At 42.2% G+C, this 17,579-nt stretch overlaps 1 long non-coding RNA gene across 1 annotated transcript in view; it reads right to left on the bottom strand.

Annotated features, from left to right (window-relative positions):
• The window catches only part of LOC116824534 (uncharacterized), a 45,141-nt gene extending 28,700 nt beyond the window's left edge, over positions 1 to 16,441 (bottom strand). Inside the window, exon 1 of the long non-coding RNA XR_004373650.1 lies at positions 16,243 to 16,441. This is a non-coding gene — a long non-coding RNA (uncharacterized LOC116824534). The remainder of the gene's footprint in view (positions 1 to 16,242) is intronic.
• Between the last annotated feature and the right edge of the window lie 1,138 nt (positions 16,442 to 17,579).

Below are 17,579 nucleotides of genomic sequence, written 5' to 3'. Positions count from 1 at the left end.
TTCTGATTGAAATGCAGCTGCAAGTCTGCTCCTAAAGAAATTCAAATTACCTAGTAATGAGTGATGTGTATTGCTTTTCATTTTTTAAAAAAATGTCAGTATAAAGATAAGGAACAAACTCAGGATCGTGGACAGAATAGTAGCCAGTGGTATAGTTTATGCACATTTCCTGGCACATTTTAGAGCTTGAACACGGCATTTTGAAACAAACAGACTTGTTGCAGAATATTGCTTGAGTTAATTAGTTAATGAAGAAGTAGTTTAACAAGTCAGTATGCTTGATGAGTTTCCAAATTCTTCCTCTTTAAAAAGTTGTCTGATCAGACTCCCCATATACTGCAACAAAATTACAACAAAAACATTTTGAAGATTTATGACTTTCTTTTATGTTCCTACAGAATGATAATGGATCTAATTAGAGGTCTGAAGAACACTGTGAAATCAAATAATCTATTCCAAAATTGTCAGAAGTATCAGAAGAGGAAAATGAAGGGCTAAATGGATCTCAGAGCCACCTGCATGAGTGACAAAAAGTCTACTGAATGCTTGTGATGTCAAATTGATGTGCATCTGCAGGTTGACTACATGCCAACAAATAATGTGAGTGCAATAAAGAATACCTATTTGAAGACTGCTCCATAGAGTTTTATTTATATAAGTAGCGTCTCCCCCATAACAAGCCTCAGGCCAACACTCCCAACATGACAAAATAGACACTGAATATCTTTATCCATGGAAATACAAAGTCTGGCAGGCCTGAGCTCACCAGTCTTACAAAAAAAGTCTCTCCTCTGAATCAACAGGAAAATATTTAGGAAATCAAGATAGCAGCAGCATGTGTCAGAACTACTTTGCTGACCCTCTATCACCTAGAGAGGGGCTATTTAATCCTCAAGAAACCTATATTGCACCTCTGCCCCTCACTGTTAAAGTGAGCAAGTTGAAACAGGAAGAGAAAAGAAAAGTTAAATTCCCTGGCAGCACTAAATAAAGGATGGCAGAACAAGATAACATGCTTATTACTGGCTAAAGAAGAGAAAGGAAGAGACAGTATGGTATTTAAGGCAGCCTGGGATATATTTAAGGCACAGAATTTGCACATCTGCAAAGAGAGGGCCAAACTGTGTTCTCAGTTGCACCAATGTAAGCCTGAAGTGATATCTGTGGACATTTTCAGTGCATAGTTCTCATTCTGGTGCAGGCTTGAAACAGAAGAGCTGCTCCTGGTACCATTCATCCCTGGCTTATACCTGCCTTCTGATCTTTACAACCAAGATGTGATCTCATCAGATGTGAAGGCTCACATTGTTTATTCCTATCCTGTTAGTGTCTGGGAAAAGATTTTAAACACACCCATATTTTGGTTCACTGCTGTGCTTTGTGCGCTCAGTGTTCCTATCATATTAATGTAAACTACACTGAGTGTTACAATCCTATGGGGGCTCAGACACAAAAATATAGATAACTTTGTGTTGAGACTCTCAAGTTATCAGTCATCAGGGCTAAAAAGTTTTACAAGCTGAATATTAAAGCCTCCCTCTTTGGAAAGAGGTTGTCTGAAGCTGCTGTCCAGGACCCTGAGGAAAATGAGTTGATGGTCTTAGCTGGAATAGTGGACAAAACAGTCACATCACAAACCCATCACCAAACATTGGCACTAGAGTGTCCGGATGTCCCGATATTTGGGGCTTTTTCTTATATAGGTGCCTATTACCCACCACTCCCATCCCAATTTTTCACACTTGCTGTCTGGTCACCCTAATTGGTACCCTTATTTGTAGTCTCAATAAAGAAGCTAAGAAACGAATGGGCCATGAAGCCCTAACTCCACTTTAAGCCCCAGTTGTTGTCCTTTCCAGATCAGATTTTAGTCCTGAGATTCTCCCTAACTCTATAAGTAAATTTCCCTTGACTTCAGAGGGAGTTTGCCTGGTGGTATATCCGAGTTGGGACCTTAGAATTGGCTAAATAGCAGCATGGTCAACTCAAACCAACCCGGGATCACTCAGTCGGAACCCTCATCTGCAAAGCCAAGATGCAGTCTATATACCACAAACTCATATGCTGCATAAATTGCATGGGCAGAGTAGGCTGATGAGGGAAAATAATAAGCAATGTGTCCAGAACTACAGGATGTGCTTGTGAAGAGATTTAGGCTGATGGAAGTTTCCAATAACAGACAGAGGAAACCCAAAGTGAGCTTTGGTCATGGGCACAATAAAAATGGGAAACATTCTGATCCTCTAAGTTATTATCCCCACACATCTTTCTGTCAGCATGAGGTTGCCTGTCTTCAGCATCATCTTGCACTACAACATAATCAGTAAATATTACACCAAGCTTTGTGGGGCCCTGAAGCTACAGGCTTAACAGCATTGTCCTGAATAGTAGAACTGCCATGCCTATGTTACTGGAGAGACAAGACAGGTGAAGTAACAGGCGAAGTAATCACTTTTATTGGACCAACTTCTGTTGGTGAGACAGGACCTGAAGAAAATCTTTTGAGCCACACACAGCTTGTCTCTCCGACCAACAGAAGTTGGTGCAATAACAGATATTATCTCACCCACCTTGTCTCTTTAATATCCTGGAACTGACATGGCTACAACTACACTGCATACATGCCTATGTTCTAACTCAGGGTTAGGCAACCTATGGCACACGTGCCAAAGGTGGCACACAAGCTGATTTTCAGTGGCACTCCCACTGTCTGGGTCCTGGCCACTGGTCGGGGGCCTCTTCATCTTAAATTTAATTTTAAATGAAGCTTCTTAAACATTTTAAAAAACCTTATTTTCTTTACATACAACAATAATTTAGTTATATATTAAAGACATAAAAAGAGGCCTTCTAAAAACGTTAAAATGTATTTCCAGCACATGAAACCTTAAATTGGAGTGAATAAATGAAGACTTGGCACACCACTTCTGAAAGCTTGTCGACCCCTGTTCTAACTGTTGAAGAGAGAGAGATTCTTAGGGCCTCATCCAAAGTCAATTGACTTCAACAGGTCTTGAACAGAACCTTATCCTTCTGTGCTAGTAATGGAGTATCTTTTAAAAGTACTCAATTCACTAATTACAAAAAGTTAGTTTCTTTGGAGAATGAAATGCTGCTCCTCACTAAATTTAGCAGTTCCATGCGTGGAATAGAAACAAAAATAAAAAAGTCTTAGCTTATTTCATTGAACCTTCAATAAAAATATGTAGCTTAAATCTGGATTCTCCTGCCTTCTTACATTATCACTGGGCAAAGCTGCTTAGTTCACTAATTTAAGTGCTAGGGACTATAAAAGAATATAAATCCAAAATACAGGATTACACGAGCATTTTCACATGCTGAAATTACAAAAACGTACAGAGGTAACTTAAGATCAGTTCAGATAACAAGGTAGTCAGAGGGACTTCACCATATCTTCTGGTAAAATTGATGACTTGCCATTGAGACAAGATGTATTATTAAACTCAAGAGATTTGTGATATTAAGTGCAATTTAAATGGACATCACCTATTTATGTTAAAAAATGTCTCTCGTAAAAGGAAGGTATATATTATGTAGTGTCTCTGGAGGATGCATTCCTATGTGAATTTTTAAAATATTTTAACAGACTGAGGACTAGTGTAAAGGTTATTACTGTATTCACCAATTTTGAGGCCAGAAGAGATCATTAAATCATCTAATCTGCACTCAATTATAACCCAGGCCATAGAATTATCATATTTAATGAAGTATTAGACTATATATATATATATATATATATATTATAAAAATCTGACTGTCCTGAAAAATCAACTTGGACACCTCATGTAGATTTTAAGATCCGAAATTTGCCCCTCCTTTCTTTTAAAAGGGAGGTAAAGCCTATCATCCATGGCAGACATACATACTTTGATACTGGATGCCTCAGCGTGGTGGGTGTCCAACTTGAGACACCATGGGCCACTGAAACGAAAAATTGCACAATGGATGCAAGACTGTTCTTGAGGAATTACAAACTGGAGAGATGGCCCTTTCTTATGTTCATCTTTCTTTTCCAGCACAGTGGAAAGTCTCATGCTTGCCTTAACCAGGGCTTTGCACTGGGCTGAGTTTTGCTGTTCCCTTTCTTCCAAATTCAAGAAGTTCCTCATTTAATAAATTGTGAATCCCCCTTTTTCAGTTGTATACAGATGAGTATTTTGCCTGCAGTTTCAACTGATGGCAGGTGAGGGTCACTACTCTGTAATAATTTGCCCTTGAGCACAAACTAGTTCAACATCTGCCAACAACTGACCTCTTTTTCACCTGACACAATCAGGGCCCTATTCAGAACCTCTCACACAATACTTAAGAGAAGCTATTGAAATCCCTGGAAGTTTTGCACAAGTACGGAGTTCTGCAAAAGGCCCTAAATTATGTGTAGTGTTGGAGGCTACTGCATTGTGGATAATTTAGAAATGCTGGTTTAGTTTCAGGATTTATTGTCTCTTAAAAGGAGAATTGAGGGGTCCAAGCTGATTTTTGTGTTTGACCCAAACTTGCAGGACTGTCAGATTTTTTTAAGATCCGAAATTTGCCACTCCCACCACACTAAGGCACCCTGTACCAAAGGTGAAAATTCTGGGGGTACTTTTCCTGCCACCTCGCTTACTGAAGCTCGTTAATAGAGTTTGTTGATAACTGTGCATACTCATTTAAGAAAAGTCAGAGGAAGGCGGGTCATAATACCAGTGACACAGGAGCTTCCATTTCAACCCATACAATAGCAGTTTGGGAAAGGGGCACGTGAAAGCAGAAATGTGAAACACTGCTAGAACCAGCATAACCAATGTGCTTAAGGAAATTTAGTTTGTGGATCAACGACCTCCTTAATTGTAATGGCTCTTTGGGAGCTGTTGAAGATCTACTGGATCAATACAGGTGATGCACATGCACAGTAAACTTGCATGTCTAAAACCCATCTTTGTGAAATCTCCATTAGGAGAAACAAAAACTACAGAACACTTATTGTAAATCCTGGTTTCTGAAAAGAGTCTTTTGAAATCATGTTTTTGTTTTAAACTATTAGTCACAGGAATATATTCAAAAGAAGTTAAACCAATCTCAGACCCTGAGTACAGAAGTAGCATCGTACAACTTTCTAAGATTTTTTTCCATACCCCAATCATTCAAAACTGCCAAATGGATTTTTTTCAAATTATGTTAAAACACAGACTCAAACTGTGCTCCCACGCAGAGCCCTGCTGTGCTAAGCATCAGCCAACAGCAGATCTGAGCAGACAGGATTTCAACTCGGTAATGAGGATGGTTAGAGATAATTAACTAGAGCAGCATTGTCAGCACCACTGTAATAAATCAAGGCCTGAGCCTGCAACAGTCGAGATCTCCCCTGCATGGTGCTGAGTGCTCCCAACCCCCTGATCCCAACAAGAGTGCTCAGCACCTCACTGGATTGGACTTCTAACCTGTAGGCTAGCAAAGAATAACAAAAATCTAACTTTTGCTGAGCAACATGGATTAAAAGCAATAATAGTAACGTTAAGGAGTTAAGGAAATTGCATTTTAATGGTCAGGCATCACTACAAGATCAATACTGACATTCATCCTGAACCCCCGCAGCTACCAGGCCTAGGAACAAAAAGCACAGTATTTCTTTGGCTGCCAAACCTGAACAGTACTAGCCACCTAAGAGTTAAAAGAAAAAAGGAAATTAACTATTAGGTCATAATCCCCTTGGTGCTCTAGTTGAATGTTTAAATTCCATGTACAGACCCAAAGGGGTCACAGCAAACAGGTTTACCCGCTGTTCCACGTTCATTTATCCACTGCACTATTCCATGGGACTAGAAAAGTATTAGATACAGTTTTCACTGCTGCCAGATTCAATAACTGAGTCCATCCTGTAGGATATCCTGACTTTTGGGCAGCTTATGGAATGTCATTTTATTATAATTACTTGGCGTGGGACTGGACACCTGGTTTCTCTTAGCCAACCAGATAGGCAGATTAAAGATAAGGGGAAAAAAAATCACACTTTTTATCTTATAGACAAAACAATACCTAAATAAAAATACAATTGATATATATGACCACCACCTTAGCAACTTCAAAAAAAATAGAACTGACGCAATGGGCGTTGCCATGAGAAAGAACTGGAAATCAGAAAGTTTCAGAGTTATCTTCAAGTAAATTCTCACTGGTTTTTGTAAAAAAAAATAAAATAAAAAAAAAATAAAATAAAATTAATATTCAGAGGCAGATTCTGCCACTAAGATAATTAATGGGACTGCTCAACAAGGTAGCTATTACTCAGCACAAGTACAAGGGAGTAGAATCTGGTCCTTAGCAAATTTCAATTCACGAAGGGCTAGATTGCAATACTCCTATTCATGCTAAGTAGCACCTTACTCTGTGAGTATCCAACCTCCCGGGCACTGCTCAGGTAATAATTCAGCATGAGCTGAACATCAGGCATTGATGGGAGAGACAGTCACCGTGTGAGATACTGGAACAGGTGCTCATATGGATTTTAAAGGATTTTAAAGACAATTTTAGATGTCTTTTTTTTTAAAAAAAATAAGACCCCACAGGATTGCTGACCTCAGACTATGCCATAAATTTTTAAATACAGTCTTAGCCTTATTTAGCTTTTATAGACCCAATACTGAAATCCTTATGCCTGTAAGTGATCTTGAGCTCACACTAGTCCAAATGCAGTCAATGGGAGTGTTGCCTGAGTAAGAATCGTAAATATTAGGGTACCTAGCTGAAGTTTTCCCCCGTAAGAGAGAACACTACCATAGCCCTGTATCTGCATGGACGCAGCAGAGTGAGGGGTTGACGTCAGCTGGCATGCTGAAGGGAGTGCATGGAGTGTTCATCAACCAGTAGTCATCACGAAGAAAAGCGTTTTAAAAACAGCTACACTGATCCCTTACCTTCCCAAACCTCTGGCAGTGGGAGCCAGGAACACATCCATTTAGGACAGAGGCACATTGGAGGATGGTGAGCTACTGTGCGACTTGTATTTCCCTAAAGCTCTTTTCTCTTCATCGAGGTCCCATTCACCCAGATTTCTCTGCTGAACTTTGTTCTTTGTCCTCTGCTGTTAAAGTGATCCCCAGATGTGGGTTCCACAGCAAGGGAGAGGTCAGCAAGTGCAGAAGTTTAACCATTCAGTTTTATAATATGTACCATCAGATTTAATAGCAGCCATGTCTTATTAACAGCAGGGTTTTTAGAAGTCCAGGAATCATGTGAAGAACTGAACAAAATCAGAAAGTGAACTAAACCAAGGGGCAGTAGAAAATCTAGCACTTTACAAATTAGTATTACACTGTCCAGTTACAGAGCCCCATGGATTATATGGAGTTATACATGATTAACATCTTTATTAAAAAGAGAGCCGGGGGGGAGTGGAATCTCAGAAGGCTGCAATTCCTTTCTACTCTTATTGCAGGGCAAAATTCACCTCTACACAGAGGACAACTGTAAAGCTTGTTCCTCGGTTAAGCTCTCGCACAGCAACGAATTTCTCCCAGAATTGCCAACTCTCAAGGGTTTAATCATAAGTATCTCAATATTTAGAGATTTTCTGGAAGAACCACCTCCTGGAGCCCTGGATGACATCACCATCCCAGCTTTCATTCCAAGAGTAAGTTTTCTCTGAAGCTATGAGGGTTAGAGAGTTTGATCAACAACAACCCTAAGGGCTCAAAAAACCATAAAGCAAAATGTATTATTTAAAATCTCAAGATTTGAGGCAACGAACATGACTTTTTATGCATGGTGTTGGCAGTACTGCACAGTAATAAATTGGTAGTGAAGCAATAGCAGAGCAGGGCCTCAGAAGTGCCTATATGGCGACATCTGTCATCTCACTGGAAACCTTTATTTTGAGAGGTTTAAGACTTGGCCGTTTCTCCAAACAAATCACATAGAGACTTGCTTTCTGTCTCACTAGCACACATACATTTCTCTCTATAAATAAGTGTAAATAGAACAGTCTGCTCCTTAAAACTAGCACATAAGATGCAGGGGCACTACCCAGTTGTGGCAAACAAGGGGTTAACACCTCTCCCACTGCACAGATAGTCCCTTGTGCTGGGGTAACAAGAGGGTTGAATACCTTTGAGTCAGGAGAATTCCAAACCCAAGTCTCTTTAGACACGGCTCATCTCCAAGGTGGGGAGTTTGTCCATTTACTTTCTGATCAAATTTTTTTTATTATTATTGTTTTCATGCTGTAAATACTAAAGGGAGCTCCAGAGATTTATTCCATTGGAGAATCCAGCCCTAATGCTGGAGGAGAACATGACTTTGTTGTCTACATCTCTTTGTTCTATCAAGTCATTCCACCAGTTTGTATCACTCGATCAGGAATCACAAAGTGCGTTTTTAATTTGGCTCTGACAGTTACTTTTCCAGCAAAACAGAAGTACCCCATGTGCTAGCAGAAAGAGGACACAAGTGTAATCACTACCTTCCATGACTGGGTAAGGACACCCACAGGCTGACAATCTATAGAGGAGTGTTTGAAGTTCTGATACACTGTGTAGAAGACTCTTCATTTTCAGTTTCTATTTTGTTTAAGAAGTTTCCCGTGAATTTGTGTTTATAACAAAAATAAAAAAAAAATTAGAAAAATCAGTGAAAAATAACTTCAGTTTTAGGGGCTTATTTTGGGGGACAGGGAAACAGAAAAAAGCAACAAATAGGGAAAAATGAAAGTAGTGAAAGTAAAAGCAATTTAATGCTGTGTTTTTTTTCATGGAGTGCACATTAACAGAACATATACATATGCACACACGTGTATCTTCCGCTATGTTGCCTTACTTTAAGAGGCAGCCTTGCATTAATACTTAGACTAATTTATTAATATAAATACATCTACCTAATATATGAAAATATTGATTGTATTAAGAAAATTCAATACATGAGTGGTCCAAATTTGGGTGAAAAATTAATAAAGTCCAAACAATGACTTTTGTAAAACTTGGGGATTAAGTTAAAAACAAATCTGTAAAACACAAAAATGAATGTCACAAACCAAGCACTGTTCCTTTTTATTGTTACCGTTTCCTCTCCTACATCATGCATTCAGGGCTTGATCCAAAAGCCATTCAAGTCAATGGGAGCGTTTCCATTGACTTCAATGGGCTTTGGATCAGGCCCTTACAGAAAATAGATTGTTTTCTCTGTATCTGTGGGAGCCACTAAGAATTTACAGAAGTAATTTTTTTAAAACCTGACTTTCCATATAAGGGATATAGAATCTTCCTGTTAACAGAATATCCAAAATAAATACAGGAATGGGATGCCAAAAGGTAGCAGCACAGAACTGCCAGGCTCATGTCAAACAGCCAAAAAGCAAGTGCTAAAGCTGCAATTTCAAAAAAAGACATTAATAAATCCAAAGGACACACACTGTATCATGTGATTTATTTATACATTAAAAGAATTTGCATTATAGTTTTGATGCCTAATATACTTCTCATGTGAATACATTAAAGCACTAGTCGGTAAATATTAATATCCCTGTGGAATATTAATATCCAATATGGGGAACAGAGAAAGAGGCTACATGACTTGATCAAGGCCACAGAGCAAGTCAGTGACAGTGTTGAAAAGTAAAAGCCCAACTCCTGACAGCCAAGCCGAGCATCTAGCCAATATTGCCTATTTACAATGATCGTTCTTTCCCAGTTTGCACTGCACTGTAACATCTCAAGTACAACGCTTGCCATTAAGAAGTCAAACGCTTGCCAGCAGTTACCACTACTTGGTATCTCCAGCTGCCACTACGTGGAAGAGGTTGGCAAGTGTTGATGGTTTAATGGCAACCACTGCCAAGCTTATTAATACTGACCAGCACTCTAAGAATGCCACAATTCTGCAGCTGTAGAAGCCAATGTAGAAGTGGGTGCCTTTCCAGCCTTAAATTCACAGGGCCCCAAAAGCAAAATCCTCTTGGTTTTCTGTTGGCAGCTTTGGAGCCCAATGCTGGGCAGAAGGAGTGCAAGAGCAAGTGCATTAACCATTGGATTGCCAATGTCAGTCAAAATTAGAAGAGGAACTGTGATGGTTCTCAGGAGAACCAAGACTGCAAGCCACCTTGTTGCCCCTTGTCTCTAGCGAGAGGGAGTCTTGCCTTTGGTAGCTGGGTGTCAGCTCCCTAACACTGCCAGCCACTCACCCACGCAAGCACGGTCGTCCGAGCTATGTCAGTCCTGTCTTTGCCTTGCAGGTTAACAAGAAGTGCACCTCAATCCCCTTGAATCAGTCCCCTGTGATCTCCAGCCCAACACTGGCTGCTACTCAGAAATCCCAGATCCTCTGCTCCCAAAGGAGCCATGTACTCCAGTTTAACCTTAAATCACTGCCCCTGTAGAACACACAGCACATACACATACTCATGACAAAACATAAGGTTTATTTAAGAAATAATAGAAGTTCCACTAGAAACAAGAGTGACTAATACAAACAGATGGTTACAAAACAAAAATCATAAAATGTAAAACTAGGGCCTACACTTATTTCCTATGTAATAAAGTAGGTTTTCCTCCCACCCCACCCCTCGAGTTCAGTCTGTCGGAAAGCTGATTAAACATACCACTCAACACGATGTCTCCTCAGTGAATGGATGCAGAGCGTCTTTCTCTACCCTGTGATACACTGAATCTGTTTTTTGTCCTTATTCACAGACAGGGTGATCCCCTGTCTAGTATAATGCTCCTTTTTACCTCCAAGTGGTTTTAATTGATAGTACATCTTTGATGGTTTTCCATTGACTTTTCTGTGTTTTTGTGATAGTGGGAAATTGGCTACTTGGGGAGGGGTGACAACTCCCTCACTTGAATGGGCTGTCACAGACACATACGATTGGCTTATGACATCACATTCACTTCAAGACCATCATGTGTGTTGACAAGAGATAAGCTGTCAGTAGAGCCCTCACATGCAACCTTTCATGGATAAATACCATGGATAAATATCAGGTGTAGTGAGTTTGTCAGGTCTGAGAGAAGAGTTGCTTCTAAAGAACAGTGAACACGTTGCCCGTTGGCACCAATGGGCCTCTGTTTACCAAGTTTAGTATACAGTTCCTTTCCCAGCCCTGAAGAAGAGCTCTGTGTGGCTCAAACAATATTGTTCTTTCCGTTCCCTGCAATGGGCCTTGGATTGGAACGCAGGGTGGGACAGGGCATTGCAGTGCTGTGTAGGCAAGTATTTCCCCCTTTTGCCAGGTATTGCAAGCCAGATGAGTTTTGGAGTCCTGGAGACTGAAGTTCCTATTTACCTTTGTTTTTTCTCTCCTCTCTTTTTTTTGAGGAAAAAAACAAACCAGGGAAGTTCTATTAGACAACTAGGTTAAAGGAATGATTAGGTTACTAGGGTAAGGGCACAAAAAAAAGAAAGAAAATGCCAAAGCATAGGATACAAAGCCAGAGCCTTAGGCAGTATTAAAAAACACCACCATGCACACATTGGTGTAAATGAGTAAACTGAGTCACACAGATTTACACCAGTTGAGGATATAGCTAAAGGGCCTTACTTATATAATATTTCTCAGTACAACATAATACCATAATTTTTTTCTACAACCTCATGACAGATACGTGCAGGATGAGCAGATGCCGTGATTTTATAGGGACCGTCTCGATACTTGAAACTTTGTCTTATATACGCGCCTATTCCGCCCACCCCACCTCTATCCCAACACACTTGCTATCTGGTCACCTTAGTAAGTGTCATTTTCTAGCATCATGTGCTAGCTCACATGCCAGAGAAACAGTCCAGGGAAGTCATTCAGATGAGAAGTACACAATAAACCGCTTGTACACAACATCCGACAGGCTAACTATATAGCCTACAGCAGTGGTTCCCAGACTGGGGTTCATGGGAAAAATTCACTAATGGTGGACAGAACTGTCCCTAGCGGGGGCGGCTCCAGGCCCCAGCATGCCAAGTGCGTGCTTGGGGCGGCAAGCCACAGGGGGCGCTCTGCCAGCACCACAAGGGCGGCAGGCAGGATGCCTTCGGCGGCCTGCCTGAATAGGGTCCGCTGGTCCCGCGGCTTTGGTGGACTTCCCGCAGAAGTCCCTGCGGAGGGTCCACTGGTCCCGCGGCTTCGGCGGACCTCCCGCAGGTACGCCTGCGAGAGGTCCACCGAAGCCGCGGGACCAGCGGATCCTCCACAGGGAAACTGCCAGAGGCAGCCTGCCGTGCTTGGGGCGGCAAAATCCCTAGAGCCGCCCCTGGTCCCTAGGAACCCGGACCCCGGGCACCATGGGGCCAGGAGCCCAGAGCCCCTGGACTTCGAAGAGCTAAGCAGATCAAAGCAAGGATATCTATCACACTGAAGAGATTTAAACTTCAAGAGTCCTTATAAGAAATGGAAAGGGAGGTAGATATTTTTTGCTGTTTTTTAAATTAAATAGGCAGCTAGTATAGTTTTTAAAATTATGAAGAACAAATTAAGCTGTGTTGTAATGTGCATTGTTTGCCTGGACTGCTCAAGACCTGAATGCTTATGTAGGAGGAACTCTTTAAGTTGGCTTCGTAAATATCTTCATGATGGTTTCACATCTGATACTCCTTGATGAAACATAGCAGCCTTGTCCTATAACAGGCTTACTTAAAGTGATACAAGCTATGAAAGTGAGATCTTGGAAGAGTATTGCCATTTTCATAATGGAATAAAAATACTGTAATGATAAATAATAATAAATAGTGTGTAATAAGCATGTCATCAAAACAAATTTTATATTTCCAAGATCACTGCTTTTAATTTATACTCAGGTAAAGGAAAAGATCTCTGGAAATATTCATTTTTAGTAGGGGGTTCACAAGATTTGACATTTTAGTGAAAGGGGTTCACAGGTTGTGAACGTTTGGGAACCACTGGCCTATAGGAATCAGACGGCCTATATAGCCACTACATTCACAGCCAAATTAACTTCATAGTTAAGTGACTCATCGCCTCGTTTGCACTTGTGGCATTTGAAAAGAAAATTGTTCGGACACATATATGAAAAGCCTTGCGCTCTCACAGGTAAGTTTTCAAGCTTGTTAAGATGCAATGGAACATTACGAGGAGACAGGAGTGAAGTATAAAAGAACGAAAAGTTACAAAATGTTACATATGCATCTAAGGTGACAGAAAAGATACTGTCAGACAGAATACTGATTAGATGGAACACTAGTCTCAGCCAACATAATTATCTTCCTGTGAGAACAGCATTTTCTCTATTTGCCAGAATTGATGGCCTTACATAATTAAAGCCTATGACGATAGTGCAGAAGCCATTGTTAAAGTTGCACATGTACACTTGATTTTAAGCACTTACCTACCCAAATTTAATGTTCTCTGAGGGCCTGTTCCAAAACCCTGGGTAGTCTTGAGTTCAGTGGACTTTGCATCAGGCCCTTAATGCAGGGGACTTCTGGCAGAATTTTTGTTTAAATGCAGAGCCTAATCCCACACTCCATTGCTCAGCTCCACTGGGATCACAGGGCCTACAACACCACAAAACCAGTGTAACGGGGTGGAGGATTGGGCCCAAAATGATGAGAGCAGATAAACTGTTATTTTCAACATCTCCAGAGCTACTCTCTTGGGCCTCTTCCAAGTCTTCCAAAGGGTTCAAGTCTCTTCTTTTATTGTAGCTTTTGGTTTTAATTGACAGCAGGTTTAAAAAAAAGACAGTTATCCATGTTCTCTAACGCAAAACGTTTTATACTCCCATCATAAAACTCAGCACTGCACACCAGTAACCCTAATTAATTTTCTGCAACTAAAGCAACTGTTGTGAGCAAACCTGTTGTGTGAAGTAGGAAAAGAGAAAAAAAAAACTACAATACATAGCTAGTGCAAACACTATTCAGCATTTTGATGACAACGGAACTACTCCAGATTTAAGTCAGTGTAAATAAGAGCAGGATTTGATCTGTTCCTAAAACCTAACTAGCAAGAATCAGTGGCCAGATTAAAGCATTAGGTTCTCAGGTAAGTATGCTGGGTATTCTGACCATACTTAGGTTTGAGGTATCTTATACGTGCCTTAAGTCAGAGCAGCTTGTCTAGTCTTTCTAGCCCCCTGATACTTGTTATTTTATGGCATTTTTTCCTTGAAAGATTATCTGTTTTACCACTGAAGACACTCACTCTCAGGACATAGTTTAGAGAATCAGGATTTCAACTCTATTGTTACAACAGAATATTTGGAGTTTTCACAACCCCGCTCACCTCCTCTCCCCCCGCAAAAGAAAGAAAGAAAGAAAAGAGTCAAGCATTACAAAAGTCTGGATAATGTCACCATTTTTAGTTTTCATTTTGAACCCTTGATGATATCTAAACGACCTGGAATCATATCCATCACCAGACCTTGTGCCAGGGAGAACTCCAGGTTGGCAGAAACATGTACCATAGGACTGATGGACCAGTTAGGTGAGTAAGAGTGCATTGATGGTACCATGGTCAGCAATAAACTCAGCAAAGCACTGGTCTCTTCCAGTGCATTCTCCTGTCACTGAACACAAAACAGGGACAAGAGCACTCTGCATACAAGGCTGGTGGGATGTCGGAAGATAATAAGCACTGGCTTCTTTCATCCACAGAATTGTGTAATTGTGCTATGCTTGAGACACTAGCAAAATTAAGTGATACTATTCTTCAATCCAAAGAACAAAGTCTTATCAGTAGAGGGATGCATAGAAAACAATGATGATTTCTACTATTTCTGTTGAGAGTTCATATCACCACAGTGACTATTTAATTCTGCCATGTCAGACCTGAAACTTCCTCAGACTAAAGGAAAAAATTATATTTTTAGCAAAGGATATGTTAATTTAAGGGCTTTTTATTAAAAAAAGTGGCCTGGAGAAAAGGACTATGGCAATGTCATTTGTGAAACACTAATCCCAATGGTAACAGTGAGCCAGATTCTACAGTACAGTTTGCTCCATGCTGCTGGCATAATCTGGCTCTAAAAGGAATTTACCAGCTCAGAGGAGATCACTCAGGGAGTGTAAAGAGGTTCCTCTGGTGATGTAGAGCTGGAGTAGTGACTTACACCACTTGTCTTTGCTGCTAAATACTTGTCTCCCAGCAGTATAGTCATTATTTAAGTTTATACGTCTCAATTATAGTGCGGCCAGAGGAAAAGTGGCATTTTGAGATGTTTCTATACTACCCCAATCCTGCACTGAAATTTCAGCCCCCTGGAGCCACTACAGCTCCATGTAAATTGTAGCAACTCATAGGCTGTTCTAGCACAGTTTCCAGGGATCAGCCTGGCACAGCACAGCATCAGGGGAGAACAACAGGGAGCTGCAAGACACCCACCCACCTTTCCCAATTTGCACACTGCATCAAGCTGGACCCCTGGATATGGCCCAACACGTCTATTACCAAACTGAAGAGATCAGGGTCTCTCTCCCCTCGCCTTCATCCAGGGGACCTGACTCTCATCTAGCAGGGCGAGTGCTGTCCCCCTGGGCCGGGGTGATTTTAAAAATAACTTTTCCCCCTTAACCTCTTGTACAAAACCCTCTGGAATGAGCTCTTGGGTTATCTAGATGGGACAAATTCCAAAACAAGAAGAGGCTCCCTCTTCCTTACACGCACTGTGATTACAACCACCCCAGGGTTAGTCAGTGTGGAGGGGAAAGCAGCTCTGAAATGGTTCCTTATGCGGAAAGAACCAAGTAACAATCGAAGAAGGGCCAGGAATTCCCCAGATGAGATCAGTAATTTGTGTCAAGACAGAACCCCTTCAAAGCTATAAACCACGTGATCTGAGATTAACTAACCTACAGGGCGGGATCCCATTAGCCTGCTAGCAGACAAGGACTCTCTGCCACCCGTTGGGGGACATCAGGGGGGCCTGAAGAGCGGATGCAGATTGGGAGACACGGGTGCTGAATAGTCACTTACGCCCCGTGGGGCCCAACAACTGGCCAATTTCCCCTCGGAACTGTGAATGTACAACGTGTCCCACAGAGGCAAACTCCCGCCTCAGCACGTGGGGCTCTCAGCAGCCCTTCAAACCACCACCAGAGAGACACGTTCAGCGTGTTACGAAGAGGGAAATGACACCCCGTACGCACCGGCTAAAGCCTCTCAGATCAAAAGCACCAGGTCACCCTCCGATCCAAGTGACCTGCCTCTCTCTCCTCTCTCATTCCCGCGGCAGGAGTGGGGGGGATCCCTGCAGCGGCGCTGGGCAGCTGGAGACCTGCTGGAGCAAGCAGAGCGGTTACCTTGTCAGTGTCCCTGGGAGCTCACGTCCAGTCCCCCCACGGTGAGGACCCCTCTGTGCTGCTGATGCAAAGCCTGGTGCCCAAGCAGCCTCAGTCCATGGAGAGCAGCGGGGAGCCCAGTGCACAGCCAGGCAGCGGCTGCTGGAAACCCCTGCGGGATCCGAGGCAGGTTCCCAGGCTGCGGAGAAAGCGCCTCTCTCGCGGGCGCCCTTCCTCGCTCCCTTTTCCCTGCTGCCTGAATGGGCAGAGAAACACAGTCAGCGGCTGACGAGCTGCTGCCCCTGCTGCCATCCGGCGGCTCTTCTGGAGAACAGCATCTCGCGCTCAGCTCACTGCAGTTCCCTCGGCACAGGCTGAAACTACTTAGCTACTACCAACCTTGGATGTTTAACAGACTGCACGTCAGAGCCAGGCAGCGCTTCCTTCTCTCTCTCCCCTCGCCTTCATCCAGGGGACCTGACTCTCACCTCGCAGGGCGAGTGCTGTCCCCTTGGGCCGGGGGATTTTAAAACACTGCTAGATTTCTAGCTCTGCTAGCCAGGGCCATGGAAGGGTGAATCCCAGGCTCCTAGTAGTTTTGCTATGTGCAGAAGTGGGAGCAAAGAGGGAAAACGACAATAATCTGAGTAGTAAGGGACTTGCTCAGAATCCTGGGAACCACATGCTTGGGGCAGCCCCTCACAGGGGAAATACTGGGCTAGATGGACCAGAGGTCTGACCCTGTATGGCAATTCCTCTGTTCCCTCCTGTCTCAGCCTCTGGTTTAAGGGGAATGCTCAGGCAGGATTACAATAAGAGATTCCAGTCACACACACAGGCCTAGTTAGAAATTCTTTACTTCACCCCCCTGAGCAGTGCAAGTTTCAGTGCTGTAAAGTGGCAGTGTAGACAGTGCTACAGCACTGGTAGCTGGGCTCCCAGTGCTTTAATATCAGCTGTGTTGACATACCCTTGGTAACTAGCACCAACCCTACTTTTAAAGTGAAAAGGGTTGGTAACACCACACCCAACACCTGCCAACCAACCCTGAGAGATTACAGAAAAGAGTAATCAGGCTAGAGTCCTCTGGCACTTCAAAAGGCTAGAGCAGGCAGAGTAACTCACATGTATGCTCTTAGACAATTATTTTATTGCAAGGAGCATATTTGCTGTGTGCCAAGTCAGTAAGGCCCTCAGCAGCTCTCTTTCATGGAATGGAGTGCTGGAATACTTGCCTCCCAGCAATACAGTCATCATTTAAGTTTATACATGGCAATTATGTTAGCTGCTACAATCTTACAAAGTGCTAAAGTGTTTTGTGTGTGTGGCTGTGATCTCATTTACAGACCATTCTCTTC

This window comes from Chelonoidis abingdonii, chromosome 9, assembly GCF_003597395.2.
Source record: "Chelonoidis abingdonii isolate Lonesome George chromosome 9, CheloAbing_2.0, whole genome shotgun sequence".
Classification (NCBI taxonomy): domain Eukaryota; kingdom Metazoa; phylum Chordata; order Testudines; family Testudinidae; genus Chelonoidis; species Chelonoidis abingdonii.
Note: the sequence above shows the minus strand (reverse complement) of the source record. Positions and strands in the feature narration are given on the sequence as shown.